At 42.5% G+C, this 27,482-nt stretch overlaps 1 protein-coding gene across 8 annotated transcripts in view; it reads left to right on the top strand.

Moving 5' to 3' along the window:
• The first annotated feature begins 13,999 nt into the window (after window positions 1-13,999).
• PRICKLE1 (prickle planar cell polarity protein 1) overlaps window positions 14,000-27,482 on the top strand; it is a 109,185-nt gene continuing 95,702 nt past the window's right edge. For 4 of the 8 annotated variants that reach the window (XM_082349388.1, XM_082349385.1, XM_082349386.1 and 1 more), the window contains exons 1-2: window positions 14,000-14,465; window positions 19,164-19,286. The gene's annotated coding sequence lies outside the window, so the exon portion shown is untranslated. Of the gene's footprint in view, window positions 14,466-15,019; window positions 15,386-19,163; window positions 19,287-27,482 lie in introns of those variants that run through there. The other 4 variants (XR_014233104.1, XM_082349378.1, XM_082349383.1 and 1 more) reach the window with 3 other exon arrangements.

Here is a 27,482-nt window from a genome sequence, read left to right as displayed (position 1 = left end):
AATGATACCTTTATGGCTGGAAAGCCCTATAGCATACTAACCTATAAAACAGATGAATCAGAGGAAGCATATCTGCATCACAAAAAAAGATGCTTTGCTTCACAAAAGATTCACCTCAGGGCTTTTTTAATATCTGGATCCCCTTGGACAACTGTTTATTTGTTTACAGGTTATTAACTATTTGGCTGAAAGATGAGAAGAGGCCAGGATGGGCCAAAGAGCCAGTGCCACCATGAACTAGAGATCAACTAAACCTGGAAACAGAGCTTTCTGATGGAGAATCCAACCCCTTTTTTTCTGCCCCATGTCTGGGAAGGAACTGTTAGGGAGCCAAGAAAAAGAGACAGACTAGCAAGGAAGTACGTGGTTTTTGTGTACTTCTGAGAAAGCTGCCTTGGGTTCACACGTGGCAGGGGAGGAGGGGCAGGGGAGGGACTCCCATAGACCTCAGTGGGAGGCCTGGCCCTTAGACTGTACTTGGTGGCTGGGGCTTTGTTTTCACAGGGCTGTGATGGGAGGAACTGTGACTTACAGATCTCTGTCAAGGCCCGGCTCTGCTGCTGCAGCTTCGGGACAAGGGCTCTTGTTTTGCTTCCAGAACACTCCCTAAGACAAGTCTTAAGCCAGAGAAGGGTCCCAAGGAAGCCCTGCCCTGGGAGCTCTTTAACCTACTGAATTTACAGGTCTGATTTTTGGAGAAATCTGTACCTCCATTAACTAGATGGACCCAAAGACCATTAAAAACAAAAATGAGATAGACCCATTTCATGTCCTCTCATTTCCTCGGAATTCTATGCCAGTTCTGCTCAATAAAGTCCAGGCCTGGGTCACTCCACCTCTTATCCCCCCTGGAAAGCAGGCTGGTTTGAGGTTTGACTGTTCAAATGTTGCTTTTTGTTTCACTTAATGAAAATTTTAATTTTTCTGGCAATTACTGATCTCGTGTCAGTCCTTCATTCTACAGGCAATGATTTATGGCCAGATTACATAATGTGTGTTGATCAAGGTTTTTAATACCCCTTTACCGCATTTAATTCCCTACTAGTCTGAGAATCAGAGCTGACAGGATTCACTTTCTGACAACTATAGCATCTTTTCAGTGGCACACAACCCCTTCTGAGTTTAACTTGTACCTGGACTATTTGGTACTAGCTCCAAATCCAAGGTACCTATTTGGCCAACAGAAGAGAAGGACCCTTTTTATGCTGACCACATGGCACCACTTTCACATTCCAGGAGTGGCCTCTAAAGGCAGTTGAACCTGTTGACCAATTACTGCCTAGGAGAACAGCTAAATAGTAATTATGTCAAACCAAACTCTTGTCAGTTGCACTGTCATATGTAAATGGATAACACTAAACAATTTTAGCCAAAAGATTTCCCCATTCAGTTATACAGCGCTTCATCTGGGGGACGAATTATCTTAGAATCAAATCAGGTTGTAGTACTTTTCAAAATTAAACATAACTCAGGAGCCAAGGTTCCTCGAGGGCAGAAATAAATGAGGTTTGGGGTAAATTTTTCCCTCAAAATACCCAGGTCAAAGTCTGTTCTTCTTGATTTTTTTAATGGGACAGAATTTGGGGAATTCAACAAAGTATTTCTTTAAATTCTGAAACAGATGAAGAGGTCAGAAATGAGGAACTCCTCTACGTTGTCCATAGATATTACTAAGTTTATTTTCCATGATTTTACTCAAGAGCATTTGCTGTGTAGGCATCCTTTTGACAAATTTCTTTAAGAGCTTAAAATTCTCCTCCCTCAAAAAAAAAAAAAAGTGCCTTTCTTTTGTGATAAAACTTGATCCTTGAGAACTTTGTAAATTGTCTTATTTCCTACCTTATCTGGGCAGCTAGAGAGTATAGGGCCTGCCTGGCGAGAGGAAGCCTGGGTGGCTAGGAGAAGGCGTGAGACGGAGGCTTTTTATTGTATGTATGTTTTAACTTTCAAATTTTGAAACTTACGCATGTATCACCTATTTAAAAAATTAATAAACTTTAAATAAGATGGCATGATGATGGCAACTCAGAAGGCCGTTCTTTATTCTGATATTATTCCCTTCCCTGGTTATGGTGAGAATCAGTAGGCTGTTTTACTTTGCTTTGTTTATTTTTATAATAACCTGATTAAGTTTAAGATTTTGACTCTTATTGAATCAGTGCCTTTTATTCTCAGCTGCCTCACATTCTTATTGGAATTAGACTAGATATAAATACACAAATACAGACAGATAGAAACACGTCACACACACGCACAAGTTACACACTCCAATCTTAATGCTAAAAGATCTCTGAAAGGCTCCTCTTCCCATACCCTGACCTGATGAATGAGGAAACCTGAGCAGAGGGGATTCCCACCCTCCCCTGTTAAGGGGGGCCCTGGACCCAGAACCCAGGTCTCACAATTCCCATTCCATTGCCCTTTCCATTAACTTTTTGTTGTTGTTTTAATTTTTATTTATTTATTTACTTACTTACTTTTTAAAATTAATTTTTATATGAGTATAGTTGCTTTACAGTGTTGTATTAGTTTTTGCTGTACAGCAAAGAGAATCAGCTATACGTACACATATATCCCCTCTTTTTTGGATTTCCTTCCCATTTAGGTCACCACAGAGCACTGAGTAGAGTTCAAACAGCAGGTTCTCATTAGTTATCTATTTTATACATAGTAGTGTATATATGTCAATCCCAATCTTCCAGTTCATCCCACACCCCCTTCCCCCTTGGTATCCATACGTTTGTTCTCTATGTCTGTGCCTCTATTTCTGCTTTGCAAATAAGATCATCTATGGCATTTTTCTAGATTCCACATACGTGCGTTAATATACAATATTTGTTTTTCTCTTTCTGACTTACTTCACTCTGTATGACAGTCTTTACATTTTAAGTCCATGAAAAACATGATTTGCTTTATAAAAGTACTATTGTATACCACTGGGAAAAACTTAATGATTGCAAAAGCAAAAGGTATCTCCAAGAACTAATTTTCATCTTTATAGGAAAATAAAATGAGCCCGGGTCTATTTTTTCTTTAGCAGAGCTATTTATATTCAGCAACGTGTATTACTTTGAGGAAAAGGACATTAGTATTGTAGGTTTCTGCTCTGCTGGTTCTTTCCTCCCCATCACCTTGAGCTAAAATATAAACTCCTTAGCACAGCATCCAATGTCCTTTAGATTTCTTCTTTCCTGCCTTGGCTTTCAGGTCCCCTCCACACAACTCCTCACTTTCTACCACCCCAAAACATTTCTGGGTTCCTAAGCATTCCGGGTTTTCCTGCAGCTGCACATGCTACCCCCTCCGCCAGGGACATCTCTCTTCCAGCGAAACCCGACCCGATAACTCTTCCATGAACACTCAATGTCACTTCCTCGAAAACGTTCGCCTGGCCTCATAGACATCATTAGCTGTCCCTTCCTTTGTGCTCCCACTTCAGAGATGCCTCTTTCAGCATTTATCTCACTGCTGGGTGAATAATGGTGACATTCATCTCCCTAATAAACCCAGGCGCTCCAGAGCAGGGCAGAGGTTTTTCATAACCATCTCCCCATCATCTACTCCGCATTGTTCTCAGTGTATCGTAGGTGATCAGCAAATATTCTCAGAAGGAAAGAAGGAAGAGAGGGAGGAAAGGAGGCCATTATTTGGGATGCAAACAGAAAAAAGCCCTCCTATATGTTTGCCTTTGGATTGTGGTCAAAGAAAAGAATGTTTCCCCTGCGGCCAGTGCCCAGAAATAGCTGCTTAAAAAGAAACTTTACAGAAAACCGGGCAGCCTAGGCCTCAGGTAAGAAAGCCAGCAGGCACACTTTTGGCTGCCACGTTCTCTTCTTTCTCTTTAGGCTCATGCCTGGGAGCTACTGCTTAGTGGAACATTCTCTTTGCCCCATATCAAGGCAGAGAAGCATTCCCGATAGCCCTGGGTCCTGAGTGATGTGCAGAACACCCTGTGCTCTACTTACAAAACAGCCATCACACTCAAAGCCAAGAACGATGCCTTAGCATCCCAGGATGTGTGCCATGAATTCGTTTTACCACCAGCCCCTAGTCTCTTGAACTTTACTTAATGAAACCAGTTTCTGCAACTGGTAAGGAACAAAAGGAAAACATAGGGCTTCCCTGGTGGCGCAGTGGTTGAGAATCTGCCTGCCAATGCAGGGGACGCGGGTTCGAGCCCTGGTCTGGGAAGATCCCACGTGCCGCGGAGCAACTGGGCCCGTGAGCCACAACTACTGAGCCTGCGCGTCTGGAGCCTGTGCTCCACAACAAGAGAGGCCACGATAGTGAGAGGCCCGCGCACCGCGATGAAGAGTGGCCCCCACTTGCCGCAACTAGAGAAAGCCCTAGCACAGAAACGAAGACCCAACATAACAATCAATCAATCAATCAATAAATAAATCTTTAAAAAAAAAAAAAAAGGAAAACATAGAGGTCTGACAGCTGAGTTCTAATCACTGCTTGGTGTTGTGCCTATGAGCACAGTTTTTCCCTTTCTTCTCGGTTTTCTCTTCTATAAAATGAGTCTCCCACAACTCTTCTATGATTTTGTGTTCAGAGTACATTGAGGATGTGGAAATACCCACTTAATCAATATGAGTCGTCAACCAGCATGTATTGCTTTCCGACAGTGTGAAGACACAGTTCCACGTGCATAGGTATATGGGAGGGATAGAAAGAAATCTTGGAAATGACCCCTGCCTTCCAAGGGCTAACAATCTAATCGGCGGAGCTTTAAACAGCACAAACCATGCCAAATAATATGAAAGCAGATGTGCAGGACTTCCCTGGTGGTGCAGTGGTTAAGAATCCTCCTGCCAATTTAGGGGACATAGGTTCAAGCCCTGGTCCAGGAAGATTCCACATGCCACGGAGCAACTAAGCCCGTGCACCACAACTACTGAAGCCCGTGTGCCTAGAGCCCGTGCTCTGCAACAAGAGAAGCCACCACAATGGGAAGCCCGCGCACTGCAACGAAGAGTAGCCCCCACTTGCCGCAACTAGAGGAAGCCTGCACGCAGCAACGAAGACGCAACACAGCCAAAAACAAAATTAATTAACTAATTAATTTTTAAAAAAAGAAATGTATCCTTTAAAAAAGAAAAGAAAGAAAGCAGATGTGCAAAGCTCCAGATGAGAGGGAGAGATGGTAAAAACTTTGCCACCACATAGCTGCTGTGTCAGCAAACCTCACTCAAACAGAATAGAGAGAGAATGCACCACTTAAGTACTAACAATAACACACCTAGCATCCCATCCTTATGATGCTCATAAATCAGTGAATAAGCTAAGGGTTTTTTTGTTGTTTTTTGGTTTTTTAATTTATTTATTTATTTATTTATTTTTGGCTGTGTTGGGTCTTCGTTTCTGTGCGAGGGCTTTCTCTAGTTGCGGCAAGCGGGGGCCACTCTTCATCGCGGTGCACGGGCCTCTCACTATCGCAGTCTCTCTTGTTGCGGAGCACAGGCTCCAGACGCGCAGGCTCAGTAATTGTGGCTCACGGGCCTAGTTGCTCCGCGGCATATGGGATCTTCCCAGACCAGGGCTCGAACCCGTGTCCCCTGCATTGGCAGGCAGATTCTCAACCACTGCGCCACCAGGGAAGCCCTAAGCTAAGGTTTTTGTTTAAACATTTTAAATCAATTTCAGCATCAAATCCTAAAAGTGAGAAGAAAACTTCATTCTCCAGTATTAACCCTCAAGAATCCAATAAAAATAATGTCGATAAGAGTAACAATAACAACTTGCCCAGCGCTGGTCACTGAGTCCATTGATAGGCACTATAAATGGAATGGCTTAGATCTGTTTCCAAGGACTTTGCTCCCACGGAGAGCGTTTCCCTGACAGATGCATCCACCTCAACTGGGGAAAAATAGTATCAGTATATTCCCACCGGGTTGTGACAAGAGCTCCATTTCCTTTGGCTGTGTTTTGAGAGTTGCCTCTCCTGTCTCTTCCTTTTCCTCCTTACTACTGTCACCCACACACCTTTGCTTATTCTTGCAGAGAGAATCGCTGTGCAGAGACATCAACTTCCCACTGTATTCACATTCCTCCTAGGCCCTGCTGACAGAACTACCTGCCTGTTTTAACCTATTTAATGAGACAGTAAGAGAATTATAGCTGCTTCCAGGCAAACTCCAATTTCAGACTAGAAGCGATTTCATATAACTTGCAAATATAGAAGTTCAAGCGCCACGCAGAAGCATGGGCTGGGATCTCACCATCTTGAGTCATTCATTTGGGAAAATTCATTGATTTCATTTTCAGCTCCTGTGTGGGGTTTGAGGTGGGTTTTTTGTGGGGTTTTTTTTTCCTTTTTCTCATATTGACTTATTCTGCTTTGGGGGCTGGAATAGTACTTTTTAACAAGAATGGGTTGTAACTCTGAAACTCTATAAAGAGGATTAAGCGTGTTGATTTGCTTGGCACCCTAATTTCCTCTGTTTCTCTATTAAGCTCCTTAAACTTCATCATTTCACCATATAGAACGTTAAATTAAAAGAGAAATACCCTGTCAGGTAACTAATTCTGAAAAATAAAATATTACCATTTGATTATGGTTTCAGTCTCCCATTTGCCTTTTAACCTAATGGAGTTAGTAAACTCATTTCCTTTGTACATTTTGCTTAACCACATCACGAGTGACAGGTTATTTTGCTAATGCTTTAGGATAGCAATGGAGAGTCACGTGGTCAGCACACTAACATAAAAGGCTAATACCCAGGCCCATCAGTGGCTCTCACTCACCAGAAAACCACATCCTGGTGGAGGGTGCCGGCCTGGGAGCCCTTTCCCAGGGGATCAGAAATGCTGCCCTCACCCTCTTTCTACCCTGTGGCTTGTATCTGAATTTTCAGAGTTGGTAAGCAAAGCCAACAGTTCCTTTTTTTGCTCATGAAATGGCATGCAGTCAGCACCGCACAATCTCGCCCTTCCCATCTTAAACTCCAGAAGAAAATGGATGTAAATCTAGCAATCTCTATTTGAAAGTTGCTCCTTTTTGACACTTATAGCCCATAACCACACTACCAAGCATGTGATTTTTTTTTTTTTTTTATGCTTGCTTGAGCTTTGTTTTATTTTAATGGCCCACAAATGCTGGGCTCAGGGTGGGAGTTGGGACATGGGGTGGAAGTATGACTAGGAGTTGTGGGATTATTTAAACTCCAACATCTGGGAACTTCTGTCCCAGCCAAAGCACTAGTGAGGGGAAAAGCTAATTCAGACATTGCAGGTCATACCTGAAGATATTTATGGAACACCATGTGCTATCTGTAGGAGATCTTCAAGCCTGGGGCCAAAAGAATAAGCCACATTCTGAAACAGGAATTGCTACTTTTTATAAAAAAAGAGAGAATAGGTAGTAAAATCTAAGATTAGAGAGACAAAGGGTTGACTTTAGTCTTCCTTCAGTGATTCAACTACAAGTTCCAAAGTTCCTTTCGGACAAAAAAAAGAGAAAATAAAACACCATTTAACCCAGGATATTTCCAGAAAGGTCATGAGAAGCCATCATGCCACTGTCTTAAGTTTTGTAAGCTGTCAACGTGAAGGAATTAGTCTTAGTGCCTCTACATAGCACAGAGACCTGAAATAAAATAGATAGGGTTAACAGCTGTGAGCGAAAGGACATTAATTTTTCCTCTCTCTCTTTTTCTCAAACTCACAGGTATGTGAAATCGATAGTGTCTGGTTTGAAGTATAAATAAGGAAGCCAGAATCAGAGAACCAAAATAAACAAAACACCAATCTATTCTCCAGACCAGCTCCTCATTTTGGCTGCGGAGGTCTGGAATTCATCTTGTTCTCCAAAGTTGGGGATCTCCTATAGGAGATGCCCCTATCACATACAGACACCACTGGACTTCACCCTGATTTCTAATTTGGCCACTGGGACTCTGGTCCACCCTTGAACCTCAGCTCCTTTGGTTGAACACTGACAACCTGACACTCCATCTTCCGGGGATGTTAGACTCTGCCCCTAAACCCCGATTGCTGCTTCACCTAGCCCACTGTCTCTCCATCTATGGAGTCCCTACTGCCCAAAGGCCTGGTCCTGAGCTCCTGCAGATTGTGGACCACACTAGCCTTGGCTGGATCACCTTAGGGGGGGCAGACCAGCCCTACCTGCCTCCACCTCTCTCCCTCCTCCCCAGCAGCTCTCCATTGGGTCCCAGTGTTCACTTATCATTCTGTGTATATTGAGCACCAACTGGGTTCCAGTCTCTGTGCAAAGCACTGGAGTCACAACATTGAAAGAGGCAACACTGCCTTCAAGGACCAGACTAGTGGAAGAGACAGCGAATTAAAGGCCACAGAGATTGCTGTGATGGACGAGTGGACCCTGACCCAGCGACCTCCTTCCACTCACCTTTGAAATGGCCTTCAATTCTCACGTGTCCTGAGTAGGCACAATTTTTACAAGAGATCATCAACTGGGCTCAGCTGAATTAAAATATATAATTCCTTTTAAAATGAGCAACATGGAATAGTTCAGTATTTCCCAGGGATTATAATTTCAAGATCACTGCTGGTCAAACTCCCCAAAGCCTAGTGCACCTTTATTTAAGGAGGATTGCCTGAAGGATACGCAGATTTGTTGGTCCACTTTATGGATATAAATAAACTGCTGAAACCCCTCGAGGGGCCCAGGACCCGCCCGTCAGGCCCTCTGAGTGCCTCCATCAAACCTCTTAGTTTAGGGTTTCGATAGAACTCTTAGGGCTCCATGGAACATAGTCTGCTCTGGACAGTCTAAAATTTAGCAGAAGAGGGTAGGTACTACTCTCTTCTCTTGAATTCTTGCACACTGCTTTCTCCCTAGCTCCTTCCACTTGCTTTAACTACTTCTTAGTTAATATTGAAGGTTACTTTCTCTTGTCTTCCAAAACTGAATCTTCCCCCAACAAACTTGTCCCTGCTTTTAAGCTCATTCATGACCCAGCCTCTGCCCATCTCTCGAGGCTCATCCAAACCTCCACCATCACTCTCCCCGAGTACCTCAGACTGCAGCCAGATGGAACATGTTTCAGTTTCTCAGATTCGCCATATTTACACTCTCCTCCTCACTTTTACACGTGATATTCCCTCTGCCTAAAATGCTTGAACACATGTACACTCACACACACACCCACACGCACACATACATCTTTCCCTAGGTTAACTCATCTTTCAGGTGACTCTTCTAGGAAGGCTTCCCTCACGCTACCTCTGTCCCCTCCAACTATGTAGCTTGCCTCTGCTATGCACTATCAGAGCACTCTGGACCTCTCACTTTAATGTCATCGCTTACACTCTGTGAAGTGCCGTCACAAAATGAAGTGAATTAAATTGCTCCTTCTGAAACATGGATTTTCCTTTTTTTTTTTTTTTAACATCTTTATTGGATGAAACATGGATTTTCTGAAGAGTGAATTGAGGGATGCTCTGAGAAACAGCCTCAAGTGACACATTGTTGTGTGCTTCTGTGACGATTTTGTTGAGGATATTGTTTGTCATTTTTCTAGAGCCTTCTTCATAAAGAACTGGGGTGAGGGTGCTACTTTCTGCTCTTTGATTTGGCAATAGTTGTGCTTCTCTTAATAGGATTGTTTTACCTTAAATACATTTTCAATTGTGTAAGAATTATGTAACCCTTATTATACTGGCTGCTAGAAACCTAAAAGCTAAATTGTGTCCCACTCTTTATGGGATGAATTTTATGAATTTGCCTCATTTCTGTTTCACATTTCATAACTATTTTCAAATTACAATTTCACATTAACTTGCTGCATTTTATTGTTGCGTAATTGTAAGTGGACTTAAATCTTTTCTGGAATAACGTCAAGTTTAATTAATTAAACAAAGTGATAAAGGAGTAGAAAGTTGAACAGAGAAAAGTGGCATCTAAATGGGGGAGGGATATACCAGTTAGTATTCTTTAACTTTAAGTCATTTAAACCCCTAATTGGCTTAAATAACAACAACAAGATATTGATGTAATCTGACAAGTTCAGTGGTAGTTGTTTTCAGGTAGGGTTTGATCCAGGGGCTCAAAGAAGATCCACAGGGGTAGAGACTGTCTGTTTGGTTTACTGTTGGATTTCCAGTAAAAAGGTGGCTGGTACATCAGTGCTCAGTACAAATTTGTTGAATTTGTTGTTGTGGAATTCCTAAAAGCTCGCGCACAAATCTCAGGACCTGGCTTGGATCACATACCCTTCCCTGAACCAATCTTTTGATCAGGGGGATCCAGAGCTCTCCCTTTCCAGGTCTGGGTCACATGATCCCAACAGCAAAACAAGGGATGAGTCTGCAATGAAAGCTTGTGCACTCACAGTGAAGGAAGGTGGTTCCCCAAAGGAAATCTGGGGTATTACAAAGGAGAAACAAATGCTGGGCAGACAAAACAACAAATATGCAAATCAATGGACTGTCAAGAAGTTGATGCTTGAGTTGAATTTTAAAAGATAAGCAGGAGTTAGCTAATAAAGAGGACCTTTTGTCAGTGGGTAATGTTCTAGGTGTGTTCAAAGCACAGAGGCATAAAATAGCTTGATGCTTTCAAGGAATTGTAAATAGCTTAATATGGTAAGAGCAAATAGGATGGGGAGTGGTAGGAAAATAAACTAGAAAGATAAGCAGAGTGCAAATATGAAAGACCTTTTAGGCTAACCAAATAGGGTGCACTCTATCCAGAAAGCACTGGGAAGTCTATGTAGGATTCCTCAACAGGGGAACATGCCTTACAGCTAAGCCCATGCAGGTCATTACAGGGTCAAGATGATTCATTCTGGAAACGTTAAGTAGGGCTGAGTCTGCAGGTCAGGGGAAAGAGTTCCAGATGTGGGCAAACAAGAGACACAAGGAACAGGAACCAAGCAAAGCCTAGGAACCCAGCAGGCCTGGGAATCAAACAGAGCCTGACAACACCATCAGGTTCTTCCTTTTTAAAGTCCCAAGCTTGTGGCCTAAACCGTCGTGAACTCCTCATCTTCACGTGAAAGTACTCTTCAGCGAGCCAAGGCATTCATAGCGTGACTTGATTGGGAATTGTATTTGTGAGCGGGGCTGCCATAACAAAGCACACAAACTGGGTGCCTTAAACAAGAGAAATGTATTGTCTCACAGCTCTAGAGGCTAGAAGTCTGAGATCAAGGTGTCAGCAAGGTTGGTTCCTTCTGAGAACCACAGGAAGAATCTGTTCCAAGTCTCGTGCCTAGTTTCTGGTGGTTCCTTGGCTTATCTGTAAGACACATCACCCTGACCTCTGCCTTCTTCACATGCTATTCTCCCTATGTGCATGTCTGTTTGCACTTTCTAGAAGAACACCAGTTAGGGCTCACCCAGTGATCTAATTTTTTCCCTGATTATCTCTGTAAAGACCCTGTTTCCAAATTAGGTTGCATTCTGAGATACTGGAAGCAAGGACTCCAACACATGAATATTTGGAGGCCACTTCAATGCATAAAGGTATCATTTACAAAGAGATGCATTTGTTATCAAAGCTTTAAAAGAAAAGTAGACATTCCCTAAGTGAATTGATTTATTTATAAAAGATTTGGTACTTGCTGGTTTGTAAAGACAAAGAAAATAACACCATTAATATAAAAGACCCAGAAGCAACCGAATAGTCCACAATGAAGAATGCTTTTTCAGATTACGTTCAAAATGGTTCTTTCCTAATTTGTAGGATTTTGCATGGAGGCTGGTGTAGAGAAGGGTGGTGTGAGACAATGCCTTATACAATGGCATTGTATAAACTTTCCACCTACTGAGTCTCTACTGCATACCTAGCATTCAATCCTCCCAACAGCTCTCTGAGGGGGATATTATTATCCTCACTTACAAATGAAGAAGCTAAGCACCACTTTAATCCTAACTACATTATTCTAGGCTGCATTTGGTAAGCAGTTGGGCTGAGATTTGAGCTCAAATTTCTCTGACCACAAATTATCACATGTACCACCCAAAGTAATTTTGTGAGTCCTGGTTGAAGACCAAGGGTTCGTCTTTGCAATGGGTCCAAAAGATGCTTCCCAGAGCATTGTCCAAAGAGGCAACAATCCTCTTAAGGGGCAATTATGAATGTCCTCCTGTGCCCAGCATGTTTGATACCAAACAATAGGTGCTCAACAAACAAAACCTTTGTGAAGTCACCATAGAGCTGTAAGTCCTCCGATATCACATTCATTTCTAATCATAAGAAAGTAGTATTGTCTCCAGTTAATAGGGAGAGCCAAGTGCAGTTTCCATAAATATCCTCCTCTTGAGCTTCTCCATACTCAGCTCTGCCTGCTACAAGTGTCTACTGGTCCATCAAAGAGGACTTTCTTATGAAGACACAGCTGCAGGAGTTCAATGATGCTGTCCTCCACTCCATCCTCCATTGATTCTATTCCACTGCGTCATTCAGTTTGTTGGGAAACTGCTTTCATTTGAAGGTCTCCATTGAGACAATAGACAGATAGGCACCCACAGATGCTAATAGGAGACTGGACTCTTTGCCCTTCTAAGTACTAATTTTCATGACTTCCGTGGGTGGAATAAATCATTTTGTCAGTCTTCTTGGCATTTCTGGAGTTTAGGTAGAAGATAAAAGTTTACAGCTTAATAGAAGCATTTGTAACCCTGGCAAGATAAACAGACACAACTTAAAAGGCCAACTCCAATAAAATGCCAAGGAGCAAGACAGCCCAGATTGTTTTTCCCTAGATTCCCGTCAGTTACAAACACCAGCAACAAGTGGAGTTATTTCAAAAGCAACAGCCTTGTTTCCTGAGGGATCTATGCTCAGAGGTTTAGAAACTCAGTCGTGAATCTAGAGGGGAGAAAGTTTCGACAGTGCAGGGAGATCTGAATCTGACTTGGAATCACAGAGCACAGGGCTGTGGTCAAACATTTTCCTAGATTTGTACCTTTTCTCCTTCCTTCTGCCTTTAGATGTTATTGCTTTACATCCTCTTTTTCATCGGCTCCGAATTTGTTTAGTATTCCCTTGTTTTACTCCCAATGAAAATCGAGGAGATTTGGTGCTCTGAAATTGGCTGTTTTGATTTTTCTTAAAGAAATAAAAAAATGCATCGATCAACACCCCCCCCCCCCACACACACGCATACACACATCCTCATCTTTCTGGAAGATGTTACAGTGTCTTAGAGGTTTGTAGAAGGGATTGAGAGGTCAACGAAGCCCCAGCTTTGCAGAGACACCCGTGAAGTTGGGCTCAGCAGCTGCTGTCGGATTCACCTTCTGCAACGGGGGAAACAGTACTCCCACGGTGTGAGACTCCACTGATCTGGAACTGGAACGAGTGAAGGGTTTTAAGGTTCTAAGGCAACCCAGATGTCAGGGCAGAACTTTCAAACAAGCTAAGTCCAAGTTCCTCCTAAGCGAAAGCTCCTGAGAGCCCAGCCCTGGGAACTGGGCAGAATGAAAACATGGAGATTAGCTTGGCCAATGAAAAATGATCATCGTGATCAAATTAACACTTTGAACACGGCTTTAAGTTCGCCACGCTAACTTGGGTCAGGTTGGGGACATTGCGATGGGCTGAGGTTCTCACGTGCACTCCCCAGACTTAGAGTTTTTTTTTTTTTTGAGACGACCAGGATCGTCGGGGAGGGAAGGGAACAGACTAGAGGCTGAATCTTTGGCTTCGTGCTCTGAGGCGGAGACAGCCCAGCCTGTGGGATTACACGAGATAGGATCGAGTCCAAGCGGGTCCCCAGCGAGGCGAGGCGCGCCGGAAGGAATCTAAGTAAGAGTTTAATTAACTACCCCCCTCCCCCACGCCAAAGGAGAAGAAACCCAAATAGGCAACCCCCAAACCGTTTGATCAGAGGAAATTGAGTTTGTCTTTTTCCCCGCTTCACCCTTCCTGTCTTTCAATCCATCAGAATGGTTGGTTAAAAAAAAAAAGGCTTAAGATCGGGGGCGGGGCAGAGGAGACGACCCAAGTGCACTTGAGAACCTGGGCTGTGCCCAGGCGAACTTCATCCAGCAGATCCCCCGCGCCCAGCTCAGCCCTCCCGCTGCGCCGAGCCGGTCCTGCCCGCCCCGCCGCGGGAGCCGGGCGCCGACCCGGCCTTTCCAGGCGGAGCCAGGGGCGCGTGGGCGCGCGAACAGCCCTGATCCCGCGGCGGCGTCCGCGCTCCGCGTTTTCGCTAGCGCCGGGCAGGCGGCCGAGGGCGGGGTGCGCGGCAGCGCGGCGCGGGCTGGGGAGCAGGGCGCACTCCGCCTGCAGCCCAGCGAGCGCCGCCTCCCGCGGCCGCCGCGCCCGACAGCGCGCCCCGGAGCGTGCCCGCCTCGCACAGCCTGCGCTGACCTCCGCGAGGGGCACCGCGGCCGGCACGGCCACGTCCCGGACTTCGGATGGTTCGCGTGCTGCACACCCTCGCCCGCCGCTGACGCCGCGGACCTCAGTTCCGCAGACCCGCCGCGGCGCCGACGACAGTCCAGCCGAGTCCCGCTCCCTCGCCGGGGTGAGTGGGCTCCGCAGAGGGGCTGCGGGTGCGGCGGTGAGGGGCGAGCGCCGCGGGGGAAGGGCCCGGCACGGTCCGCGTCACTGCGGGGGGTCTGTGACACCCAGACTGGGTCGGTGTCGCAGAAAATGGGGGAGATGGGCATAGTCGGTTTGTTGGGCTGGGTAGACAGTGAAAGCAGATACTGGGGCTGCAGCACCAAGAGGGCTTCAGATAGGCTGCCCGCACGGCTGCTGCTTGCTGCATCACAACCAACTCTTCCCTTGATTCTCTCCTGCGTGGAAACCCGCTCAGCGGCCCCAGAGTTGGGGCGATGCGGGGCGCGGGGAGGCCGGGGTGCATTGGTCCGTGTCCACCTCTTAGGATCGCCTGTCACCTACTGGCGTCCGGAGGCAGGGTGCCTATTCTCCCCTAACGCTCTGGGGAAAGGGCCGATTGCTTTTTGGCTGAGGTGCATCAGCTCCCCCCTCCCGCCCCCGCCCCCGCAGTGGTGTTTTCCGGATTTTGCACGTATATGGGAAAGAATGGGAGCGTCTTCTTCCCTTTAGGCAGAAAAAGTTGGAGAAACTGGGCATGTTAATAATTAGCAGGACCGGGACTCAGGATGCAGCAGAAAGCTGTTAAATTTTCATTGCCCTCTAAGAAAAACAGACGGCATCGCCAGTGACTGTTGGCAGTGCCGTGTTATTTGGGGGACTTTGGGAAAATCGTCCACAGCTTGTCTTCAGGAGGCTGAAGAAGGAGGTGGGGGTGGGGGGAGGATGGCTGGCACTGCCGTGGGTTCCAGCTTCCCTAAGGAGGATTCAGAGTCATAAGCCAAACACGTTTGGTTGCTGATTTTGAAGAGTATGGTAGGCAGAGCTGCGGCCCTGAGCAAGGTGAAGAACACAGCATGGGAACTGCCTAAAGGAAAAGAACATGTAAGGATCTTGCCTCTCCCGAGGAGTTCAGATGCATTTGTGCTGTAAAAAGCGTGCATATATATGTGGCTTTGGGGACGGGTTTTATGAAGGACAGATTACATGTAATGAAATTGTACTTGTGCATGCCGGTACAGTTTTGTCTACCTCCCGATTTTAACCAGACTTCAGAAGGCACTGTCTACAGCTGATGTTATATAATCGATGCGGTTCACCATCAGTTAATTTCTAATGTGCCTTTGGAGTAAAAGGAACTTCGTCTGTTACTTCAGACCAAACCCAAGGTGTAGACGGGTGAGGGTTGCTGAATGTTTGCCCTGGTCTGGCTCCAGATGTGTGAGCTCAGCTGTTGCCTGTCACTTAGGTGACAACTGGCCTTTTCCCACTAAGCCTTTGCTGTCTCCATTATCCTCAGTGAAGTGTCAATGTTCAGCCACCTTCTATTATCAGAGTGGACTCTAGCCCCTTGGGAGGTGGCAGCCTTGTTTCACCATCCCCAACAATATGTCTGTTTTCAGACTCTAGGAAGGAAAAAAAAATCCCATGACAGCAAGATAGATACATTTTGAATGGAGCACCAACTTAATCCAAAGATTCTGCTTTAATCAAGACAGCTCTGGAAGGATGACGCAATATTTGTCAAGCCTTTTTCTTTGGAACAATATTTACTCCCACTAGGGGATTTTAAACTTAAACAGCAGCCATTTATCTTGCTGTCTGGCGGGGCCCGGTTCAGTTTGCCTCCATGTGGTCCTAGCCTAGGTGGCTGGGCTGGGCCTGGGACAGGAATCTGTCATTGTAGCCCAGCTGGAGCCTGAAGAAAACAAAATACAGCACCTGCTGGTACCAGGAGGTTCCTAAATGCCATCAACTGGCGAGTCAGGAAACACAGAAGGAGATATTTTACAAGCTCTTCCAGAAATGTTTATACAAAGGATTTAAAGGTTAACAATGCATGTGCTCTACCTATTAATACTAAAAGGTGCTAGAAATGAATGCACGTTACCCACAGTTGAAAGTTAGCACACTTGCTGATGAACCTGAGAATCTCTTTTAATAAGCCATGGCTAACAATAGTGACTTCTTCTTGTGAATCAGTGTGGGAGGGAGGGAGAGAGGGCTAAAGGACTGGATGGGACATAGGGGTAGCTATATTGATGTGAGAGAATGGATTTTGTAAATTAATTTTTCAATTCTTAATTTGGTACTAATTGGTGATTTATCACTGAGGGAGCCTGTTGGTTCACAGGTTTTTAAAAGAAAAGTGATGTATTTCACTCAAGTGACAGATTCAATCAGTTCTGCCAGCAATACCACTGAACCTTTAATTAAAAGTTTATCATGTTTTCAAAATCAAGGTCCATGGAACCGCCATTTGTCTCTATAATAAAGGAGGTTGTAATGAGTCAGCTTGGGTCACCCAAATAAAAGCTAATATAAGCTGGAGGAAAAAAAAGACCCTTATAGGGTTAATAGCTAAACTATTAAGTTTAGAGTCAGATATGGGTAAAAGTCTGGTTATTCCAATGTCCTCTGCTATGATAACTCTGAAAAGACACAAAAGAAAAAAGGTTACAATTTAAAATTTCTTAAGTTAGAATTTTAAAAAGTAAGCTGAAATCTAAGTTTTAAAAAGTGACACTGTAAGATAATTTCTCTAAAACCGTTTATAATTACTTGAAAACCAAAAACAAATACTTGAGTATTATGAGTGACTTTTCATAATACTCGTGAGATGGAACAAGAATTTTTTAAATGATTCTCCAGTAATTAAGTAACTATTTTAGTGATACAGTTTGGGTTGTCCATATTACTGGGAACAATTTTCAGAAAAGATTATTCTAGTTACTACTGTTAATTTTCCCATTAAAGTAGTTTATAAAGAGTAAATTTTTCCTTTTAAAGAAGGAAAGTAATTTTAAAAATCAAAGTGATTCTCATCTGTGCATAGAAATGTTAAAGATGCAAAAAAAATAGCTCTTTTTTTCCCTCCAGGTTACATAAAATAATGTTAATTGTTTAACTCTTATTCATGTGAGAATATTCAGTTTGCTTAAATGCAGGTCCAATTATTTCACAATCAAGAGGAATTAGGAAAGTGAATGAGTTATATTTCTTGGCTGGTTGGTTGGTGGTGTTTTGAGGGGCCACTCCTGCTTTGTCTTCTGGTCACAGAATAAAGCAGTACCGTATTACACACTAATGTCTTCAGAAGGTCGTATTAGCAAACGAGCTGGGAGAGGGAAGTACAGTAGTCCTGGTGCCAAGTTCTGCCTTGATGCAGTTCCTCGAAACCTCAGGCGGTACGTGGAGCCAGAGCCGAGTGCCAGGACCCAGCCGGCCCCCCTTCTGGACTCTTCCGTCTCTGGACGCACACAAGCCTAGCACCTCAGCGCCGCCAGCAACCAATAGCCAACCTTCCTGTCTGTGGCCGTGCAGAAGTGATGTCGCGGAGGTTAACTAAGTGTGTGTTGGTGGAGGAACATTTTGGAACAGTGGAAAAGGCCTGGCCCGAAATTGCACATGGGGGTCCACCTCCCTCTCCATTTCCCTCACTCTCCTCTCTCCTGAAGGAGGGATGGTGCGAAGAGACAGGCTTTACAAGATGAAGCACGCTGATGTCATGACACTCCTGGCGCAGAGACACGACAGAATAATCGGACCCCTCTCCCGTGTGCCAGAATGACACGATTTTTCCAAGAACCGTTCCTGAGCCAGTTGTCCGCTGGCTCTATTTCCAGTCCCCCGGGGGCGGTGCGGGGGGTGGGGGGCGGTTCAAACCTCTCAAAAAGAATGCAGTAATTCTTCCTGTGTCTCTGCTTTGTGCGCTTGTTTAGACTAAACTCTAAATGCATTTTGGTCACTTTTGAAGGGACCTCTCTAGAACAAGAACGATTGCCCAGCCTGAACTGATTAGACCTCTCCAGATTCATTTCCTTATGAAGAGAGATTTTAAATGTAAAATAAAAATAAAAATACCAGCAAGGCAGAAGCCAGTGTAAACATTTTAAAACTTAGAGCTGTAAACTAGCGAGCAGCTGTCATTCCCCCTTACTGAAATTTTTCCTTCCTGTCCGTAACTTCGTCCGAAGCGATCCTAAAAAACAACTGACCAGTTCGACTGCAGTTGCATTTTTTTCTCACTGGTAGGTTTGTTCTAAACTCTTGGGAGAGAAACCTTTCATTTCTAGTGGATTACACTTCAGAAGAAAAAAAAAAAAAGTGCGGGCTGTGTTATTTCAGTTGTTGAAGTACTAAAGTCATGTACTCCTTTCTAAGAGTTTTGTCCCGACTGCTGATTTATAGCACCCACCAGTTTTTGCTTTGTGTACGCTTCTCTCTGTTTCCTTCTTGTCTCATTGGGCCTCTGGAAAGAAAGAGTTGTCAATAATACAGTGAAAATATTGTAGTCAGATGTGGCCTTAAGGAGACCCCTGGGTGCAGCGTGCTCTCCCTCAGCTGCCCTGCTTTTATCTGCAGTGCAGATCCCACAGCTTACAATTATGGTCTTTGACTTTGGTAACAATTCTGTTTGAAATGTTTCCAATTACACACAATATTGGCGGCATGTAGCAGCTGCATGCCAAAAAGCATTTCCAAGTGTGTTCCAAGAATCAGGCTGTGATTGCTTTTAATTTAAATAAAGGCTATTTGGTTTCCTGGGAAGCTTTTTATAACCACCTTCTCTCCCCCACCCCATTTTTGTCACCTTTTAAAAAAAGTCTGATATAAGGTAGCCACCACTTAATGTGACACAGTATTGGCCCTGGTTTTCTAGGATGGCCCTTGGCTTTGTGCAAGCATGAGGACTGTTCAATAAAGGAAAACTTAAAGAAACATTGTACAGCAGTTTGGATTTCCCCAAAGAAGAAAAGAAGGAAAGGTTATCTGATCACATATTGTAAGTAGCCAACGTTTTTCGAATTTTTCCCCCTCCTTCTTTAGGGAATCTGTCATTATAATTATCTATTTAGGTCACTGAAGATTATTGGGTACAGTGTCTTTCCTTCAACTTCTTCTACTTTTCTTTTTGTGAGCCCATGAACATATGTTAAAGACACATTAAAAAAGTAGAGAAAAGTTCAATAAGAATATTCTTAAAACAGTGGGCATGGGGGAGGGGGAGCGGGGCAGGGAGGGAACCATGGAAATAATTTCACCATTCTACAGCCACCAAACCCGCCAGATCACCCCCTCTGTGGGCTTGAAATCTCTGAACACTGAAACCTTTTAAAACAGTAGTGGCTTAAATCTTTTAATAGCTACCAGATATACTTGACTTATTAAATCTGAAAATAAGAAAATATACACTTTCAGGATTTAGAGTGAAGGGATTAGTTGCAGGACTGGGGAGTTCTGTTTCCAGGATGGTTTGTTGGCCCATTTGAAACATAACACCTAGAGCTAGAGGGTATCCAATAGCTGAGGTGCTAAGATGGTCCCAATTAGGGTGTTTTCACATAGGCTCTTTCAATCCTGGCAAACACATCCTATAGAATATAGTGCTTCTTTGGGTTGAACAGTAGTTGACTTGCATAAATGCCAACATCTCTTCTGGCATTTTTGGAAATCTTCCATCATGTAATAAATAGTGCTGTATAATCCAAATTTGTAAATGCCATGTTTCATGTAGCCCCTGTAGAGACAGCTGAAATTAACCCAGGCTGCTAGGGATCATTGAGATCCTGGAGGTTAAGTTACTGCCTGCATCCAATGTCCTACCACTAATGAACGATGGTGGGGGCCTTTGACCAAAGCTAGGAGAGGGTGCGAGGTTAGCCTTAGTGTAAGAAGCACCCACCAACCGACACTTAGACTTGTCCTTTCTCCTTGAAAACTCTTTCAATGAAGCAAACCTTCTCAGAGGAAATTTACTCAACTCAAGGTAGAATGAGATTTATGTTGCTTTACCAGCTGAGTACCCCAGCCTGCCAAATACTCAGCCCACCCAGGTCCATTGCTATAGTGACAAAACCCACTATAGTAACTATGGTTGAAGTAGAAAGTCTATTAAAACCCATTTCTATATTGGCCAGCTCCTCTGCCCTCGTTGCAGTGCAGTCTTCTGGATACACACACACACACACACACACACACACACACACACACACACACACTCATACACAACACTCTTTTAATCTAATAATAGTAAACTGATTTAGACCATGTTATAGTTTCACGAGAGGCATTTGTACTTGTTTTTTTTTTTTGTCTTTTATCTCAGTGATAAGTAAATAGTATGGTATTCTTCTGAAGAAACTCATAACTTGTTAACTGTAATTGATGTTTCCAACTCTGTTATTTACATGCTTGAATAATCTACGTTCCTTCATTAGGATCTGAAAAAGACCTAGATAGCATGGCATTTTGTTTTGCTTTAAAATATCTCTGCCTTGAAATAGAGACACAGATGTAGAGAACAAACGTATGGACGCCAAGGGGGGAAAGTGGGGAAGGGAGGGTGGTGATGGGATGAAATGGGAGGTTGGGATTGACATAGATACACTAATATGTATAAAATAGATAACTAATTTTAAAAAAGACCTAAAAATAAATAAATAAAATATCTCTGCCAAACAATTTCAGGAACTGTTAGATTTTATGTAAGAAGACTCCTTAGTGCTCTAGTGTTGAAATACTTGTTATAATGTGTGTCAAAAGAAGACAGCATTTTAAATTCTTCCATGACTATGTAATTAATAAGTATGTTCAGTGCTTGAAGTATGTGCATGTTACATAATTTTTAGAAAGAGATAAAGTTAGCTCTGAAGTGCATTAGAGAATCACAGATGTTTCTTGTAAGAAAATTCATATGCTTCGTAGGAATTTTGAACTCCTTTCTGAGGCTTAGCTTTGTTCCTTGCAAGGATCATATGAATAATTTCATTGAGTAGCTTCAGTTCTTATTTACACAAGCCTTGGGAAGGGAGCTGAAGTGATAAATAACTTGCCCCCTCACCTAGTTCTGAAATGCTTTAGCCTTTTATGTTTTTGTGAATGTGAAGGGAGGGAATAAAATATACAGAAAAGATGTTTGTGTTTAACTAACTTAATCATATAAGTTCCCTTTGTGGGTCTTCTATAAGCTTAAACAGCTTGTCAGGCTAATAGCCAAAAACATGTCCTCAAATACTGCCAAACGTGTTAAAAGCAGACCAGGCTTTCTTCATATTGAGGTATTGGAAACATATTTTTTTTTAACCTTCTGAATTTTAGGAATAAACCAGAAAAAATCACTCTCTTCTTCTCCTTACCCACAAAAGCCAAAATTATTATTCAGTGCAGTGCTGAAATGAGAAACTGATAGGAATAATGATATTTGTGTGGGAGAGTTTTAAACTGGCTTGACTTGGCTGTTTAAGCAGGAAGCAACCAGGTTACAATGGTACATGATGGGTCTTTGTTTTTTATGTGTTCATGTTGCCTGTACACACTAGCTTTTTTTTACTTTGGTTCAGTAACTTTTGGTCAAGTATTTGTCCATTTATCCTGTTTCTTCTTGAGCAGAGATTCAAGAACAGACAGTGGTGATGCAATATAATAGTACAGAAAAAGACAGTTTTTCTACCATCATTTTCTGAAAATCAGAAAATTTGGACTGTAGTCTCATAGCTGTGTGATTTCTAGTCAGCCACTCAGCCTTTCTGGGCCTCAGTTCCTCACATACAAAGTAAGGGAATTAGGCCAGGTCAGTGCATGTTAACCAAAGGTTTGAACCGTAAACACCTATGGAGCTTTTTCAAAATGCAAACACACAGAGATTGTTAAGGCAGCAGGTTTGGGGTGGGGTCTTGCACATTTAACTTGAAAAAGCTCTTCAAGTAATTTGATACACAGCTGTGGTTAAGAGCCACTAAATTAGATGATCTCTAAGATTTCCTTCCAGTTCTAAAATTTTATGTTTCTAATCCTACTAGACTGAACATTTTTCTTTCCTTCCTTCCTTTCTGTTTTGTTCATTTGTTCATTCATTCATAAAAGCTACATTCATTCCTAATGTTGCTGTCAAAATATAGACATCATTTTAACTCAGCTCTGGGAAGATCTATGTTCTGCTCCTGTGAGTAGATGGTAATTGATATAAGGGAGGAACCACGTTAGTTCACCATTTCATACCCAACGCCTAACACAGTGCCTGGCACATAATGGACACTCAACAACAGAGAGCCCCAAAACTCAGGAATCTTTGAAAATGTGATGTTAGTTATTTTAAAATAATATGGTCAACATTCTGTAGTGTACACAGAAGTATAAATATAATGCTGTACACATGAGACTTATATAATGTTATAAGCCAATATTACCTCAATAAAAGATAAATGAAAAATGAAATAAAGTAAAATAATATGCTCAATATGTTTTTTGTCAGCCTCCAGTTACCTTTCAGGTAAAGTGCCTCCAAATTTAAAACAATGGATGTAATTGTTCATCTGAAAAATAACATAATAAATACATTATTTCCCTTATGTTTTCAGACTTTTGGGATACTCTATAGTGTACTGATTGTAGTTTTTCCCAGATTAACAATTGGTCTCATTGCTTTAAATGTGGAGTTACATCACCTGAAAAGGTATCTGGAGGTTGACAAAAAAGATACTAAGCATATTACTTGAAAGTGTAATTAATGTACTATGAAAAACAGATTATTCTATGAAAACCATAATGTGTCTTATGTTTCCTTATCTCTTGGGCTCCTGCATTTGTTGAATGAATGATTGTTCAATTTTCTGCCATGACCTATGTGTGTCAGTTTAAGAAGTATAACCCAACCAAATCACTATAAAGGTTTCAGAGCTTATCTGACAAATTTACAACTTTATTACAATTTTAAGTCTTATTTTAAAATATTTTAAATTACAAAGGTCAAAATTTTTAAATCGATTGCTAATTATAATTGTTTTTTATAGCCAGCAATTATGTTGGATCCTTTTACAGACATGATTCCACATCATATATTTCATAACATATGAAGTGCTTTTAAAGTGTCCATATCCACAGTGCATGTGTGTATACATAGATATATGTGTATGTATACACATATATATATTGTTCTAGGTACGATAAATCAGAAAATCTCAATAAAATATGAGAAGCACACTCTGTTTTTCTCATAACTATGATGCATCTGAAAGTTTTATTATCAAGGGTAGGAAAATTCTTGGTTGCATAGTTTTGTGCAAATTGATTAAAAGAGTTTGTTGCCCATTTTGTTTCTTTGCTCTTTTCTTCAGTCTTTGAAAAATTGGGTTATTTCCTATCATTATCCATTATTACCATTACTGTAGAACATAGACTAAATAAAAAGAACTTAAACCAATCAGTGTAACTGCTGGCTGTGTCTGCATAATAGGAACAAAAGGAGACATTTGATACTTACCTAGTTTACTTGATTTTTTTGTTGTTATTGTATGTTACCATTCTTGAGGGGAGGAAGGGTGCTTTGTTTTTAATTAAAAGAACTTTAAAAATTCACCTCTTTAAAACCTGGATAACTGTCCAGTTTCCTCTGAACTTTTTCACTGTGAAGGCATGGCCAGTAGCAAAATCAGCTAGCGTGAGCTCTTTTTTCCTACACCCACTGCTAGATCAACTAATCAGGGCCTCAGAGTGGACACTGACACCTGAGTTATCTGCTTGGGTTGTTTGTACAACGTTAACAGGAAAGCTCTCTCTTAGTCATTATGTGAAGGGATACTACTGTGAGGCACTTTAGTCAGGAAAAAGATTAAGTAGTCGCTAAACAGGGTTTCAGGATCATTGGAGGTGAATTGAGGGCTGGTCCAAAGTATGGTATAAGCCTTATTATTTGTAGGTTTCACTTTCCTGAAGTTTCACAGCTAATCTTCTTGTTTGTTCTGGACGTCAAGCTAATATAAAAGCACACGTGTTGGTTTTTCCAAGTGGGAAGATGGCTCACTCCATCCCTTCAGGTATCGGCTCAAAAGGCATCTGATATCCGGGAAGCCGTCCCTGATCACCTTACATGAAACAGCAGCGCCCCTGCCTTCCCAGCCACCAGTTAGCACTCCCAAAACCCCTTAACCTGCTTCACTTTTCTCCATAGCACTTACCACTCCTGGACAGATACCTACTTATTGTAGCTGTTTGTTCCAGGAAGAAATCTCTATGCTGTCTTGTATATGGCTTTATGCCCATTCTTATAGTGCCTGGCACATAGGCACATAGTGCCTGCATAATGAATGACTGCAAATATTTAGGGAGCTTCGAATTGGAACACCCCTCCCTGATCTAATAATATGTATAATAATGTGTATAAGCTAGTTAGAGTGTTTTACTCTTACATTCTCATTCTTATAATAGAACCATAAAGTTAGCAAATGGCCACCCTCATTTTACAGGGTAGGCATTTGTGGACCATTTTAATGTTATATATAAAGTAAAAACGGAAACCAGGACTTCCCTGGTGGCACAGTGGTTAAGAATCCGCCTGCCAATGCAGGGGACACGGTTGGAGCCCCGGTCCAGGAAGATTCCGCATGTTGTGGAGCAACTAAGCCTGTGCGCCACAACTACTGAGCCTGCGCTCTAGAGCCCGCGAGCCACAACTGCTGAGCCCACATGCCACAACTACTGAAGCCCGCGTGGCTAGAGCCCGTGCTCTGCAACAAGAGAAGCCACTGCAATGAGAAGCCCGCGCACCACAATGAAGAGTAGACCCCACTCGCCTCAACTAGAGAAAGCCCGCGCGCAGCAACAAAGACCCAACGCAGCCAAAAATAAATTAAAAAAAAAAAAAAGAAAAATCTATATGTCATAAAATAACCTTTAAAAAAACCAAAAAAACCCCCAGAGACCTGACTGCTGTTTTTATCTGAGTGAAAATCTCCAAAACAGAGTCTTTTGGTGTATTTGGCTGGGGGCGTGGGGTGGGGGGGTGCGGCGGTGAGGGTGGCAGCTACAGTGGAGTTTCTGAGCTGTTTCCTCCCTTATCTGAATAAAGCCAGAGAAATGTTATGGAGTATGAGGAAAGAAACTGATCAAATACCCCTCCTCCCTTCTCTCCACCACAAAGTGCTCAATGATATGTAATCATATAGCGAATGGATGCTATATTAATAGAAGTAAGACCAAATATTTGTGAGCTATGTGATTTCCCACTTCATAATGCACCCATGCTGCTCTGTAACCTTAAAAAAAAAAGGTAGTATCTTCTGACAGACTTTTATGTTAAAATAAGGATGATGGACTATCTTTCACTCAAGAAATCCTGACTTAAATTCTAGAGGTGAAAAGCTAATCCTCTAAGTTATTTCAGCCAGCTTAGCAAGAAACCTGGTTGCTTGAAATTATTATTTTAATGTCTCAGGTTCCAGGGCTAAATTGGCGGTGAGTCAGCTTTCCTGTTAAGGAGCTGCGCCAATGTATTTGTCCAGAAATGATCATGTTTTACTCAGGGGTTGTTTATTACTAATACAGCTAATACCTCCGAAGTACACAAAGCAATTTCAGATTCATCTTATTTACCTTCACTGCATCTTTGTGTAGAGGTCTAACCAAGGTTGTCCCCAATTTACTGATGGGGAAGCTGCCTGTTTGTTCAAGATGCACCTTCCTAAGGAGCTTTGGTTTGATGATTCCTAAATAAATTAGTAGTTCAATTTTTCTAAAGAAAGAAACAAACAAAAAAAGAGGAAAAATAAGCACTTATAATCTATCTAAAATAGTTTGATGATGTTTTATTGTTTTGTAAACATTGCTGTGCTTATATTTGTTCTATATTAAATGCTTTTAGATAATTATAGCCTCTACTACTACTAACTTACATGTAATCTTGGACAAGTCACTTAACTTTTTGGACTTCTTACCCACTTTGTGCCTCAGTTTCCTGAATGATGTGAGAGGCCTGATGACATTTTAAGCTCAGAATTTCCTTGATTCTAAAATACTGGATTTGGAGGCTAAAACTTTAGGGGAATCGTTAATAAATGGGAGCTAATATTGTTATTATTATTAATTTTCTTCATTACCTAGTCCCTGACTAGAATTATTTCACAGTCTACTCAAAATTATTCATGTTAACCAGGTGCAACTTTTAAAAATGGTCTCTTTATTCATGATTCAGTGTGGCCAATTCAAAATTCAACAGTAGCTGTGTTTTAAAGACCTAAGAGAATGTACACTTCCCCTTACCAAAAGTCTGGTTTAATAAGTTACGTTATAATTTAATATGAGGAGCTAAAAAAATGTAGTAATATTCAGAGCAAATTATTGATCTGATGTAGTTACAACAATGGCATACTTATATTCATACTAAAAGTTACAAACGTGAGTACTGTGTTTATACATGGGAAATATGGAAAATTTATAAAGTAAGACTCAAAGTAGTATGTTCATTTACTTATGTAATCAATAGTGATTATAGGGACTTCTCTGGTGGTGTAGCGGTTAAGAATCTGACTGCCAATGCTGGGGACACAGGTTCGAGCCCTGGTCCGGGAAGATCCCACATGCCGCGGAGCAACTAAGCCCGTGAGCCACAACTACTGAGCCCACGTGCCACAACTAATGAAGCCTGCATGCCTAGAGCCCATGTTCCGCAACAAGAGAAGCCACTGCAATGAAGAGTAGCCCCCACTCGCTGCAACTAGAGAAGTCTGCGCGCAGCAAAAATAAATACATACATACATACATAAATTTAAAAAAAAATAGTGATTATGATTTTGTTTAAAATGTGCATGTCCTGGGCTTCCCTGGTGGCGCGGTGGTTGAGAATCTGCCTGCCAGTCAAAGGGATGCAGGTTCGAGTCCTGGTCTGGGAAGATCCCACATGCCGCGGAGCAACTGGGCCCGTGAGCCACAACTACTGAGCCTCTGCGTCTGGAGCCTGTGCTCCAGAGGCCGCGATAGTGAGAGGCCCGCGCACCGCGATGAAGAGTGGCCCCCCACTTGCCACAACTAGAGAAAGCCCTCGCACAGAAACGAAGACCCAACACAGCCAAAAATTAATTAATTTTAAAAAAATGTGCGTGTCCATTGACCAAATTGGAATTAATTGGGGGAGGTTTAGAGAGGGTTTGCTGGAAAATAAGAGTAGCCCAGCATCCACTTTAGTTGCATTCTTAATATTTTTTTAAAC

This window comes from Balaenoptera borealis, assembly GCF_965194805.1.
Source record: "Balaenoptera borealis genome assembly, chromosome: 13".
Lineage (NCBI taxonomy): Eukaryota > Metazoa > Chordata > Mammalia > Artiodactyla > Balaenopteridae > Balaenoptera > Balaenoptera borealis.
Note: the sequence above shows the minus strand (reverse complement) of the source record. Positions and strands in the feature narration are given on the sequence as shown.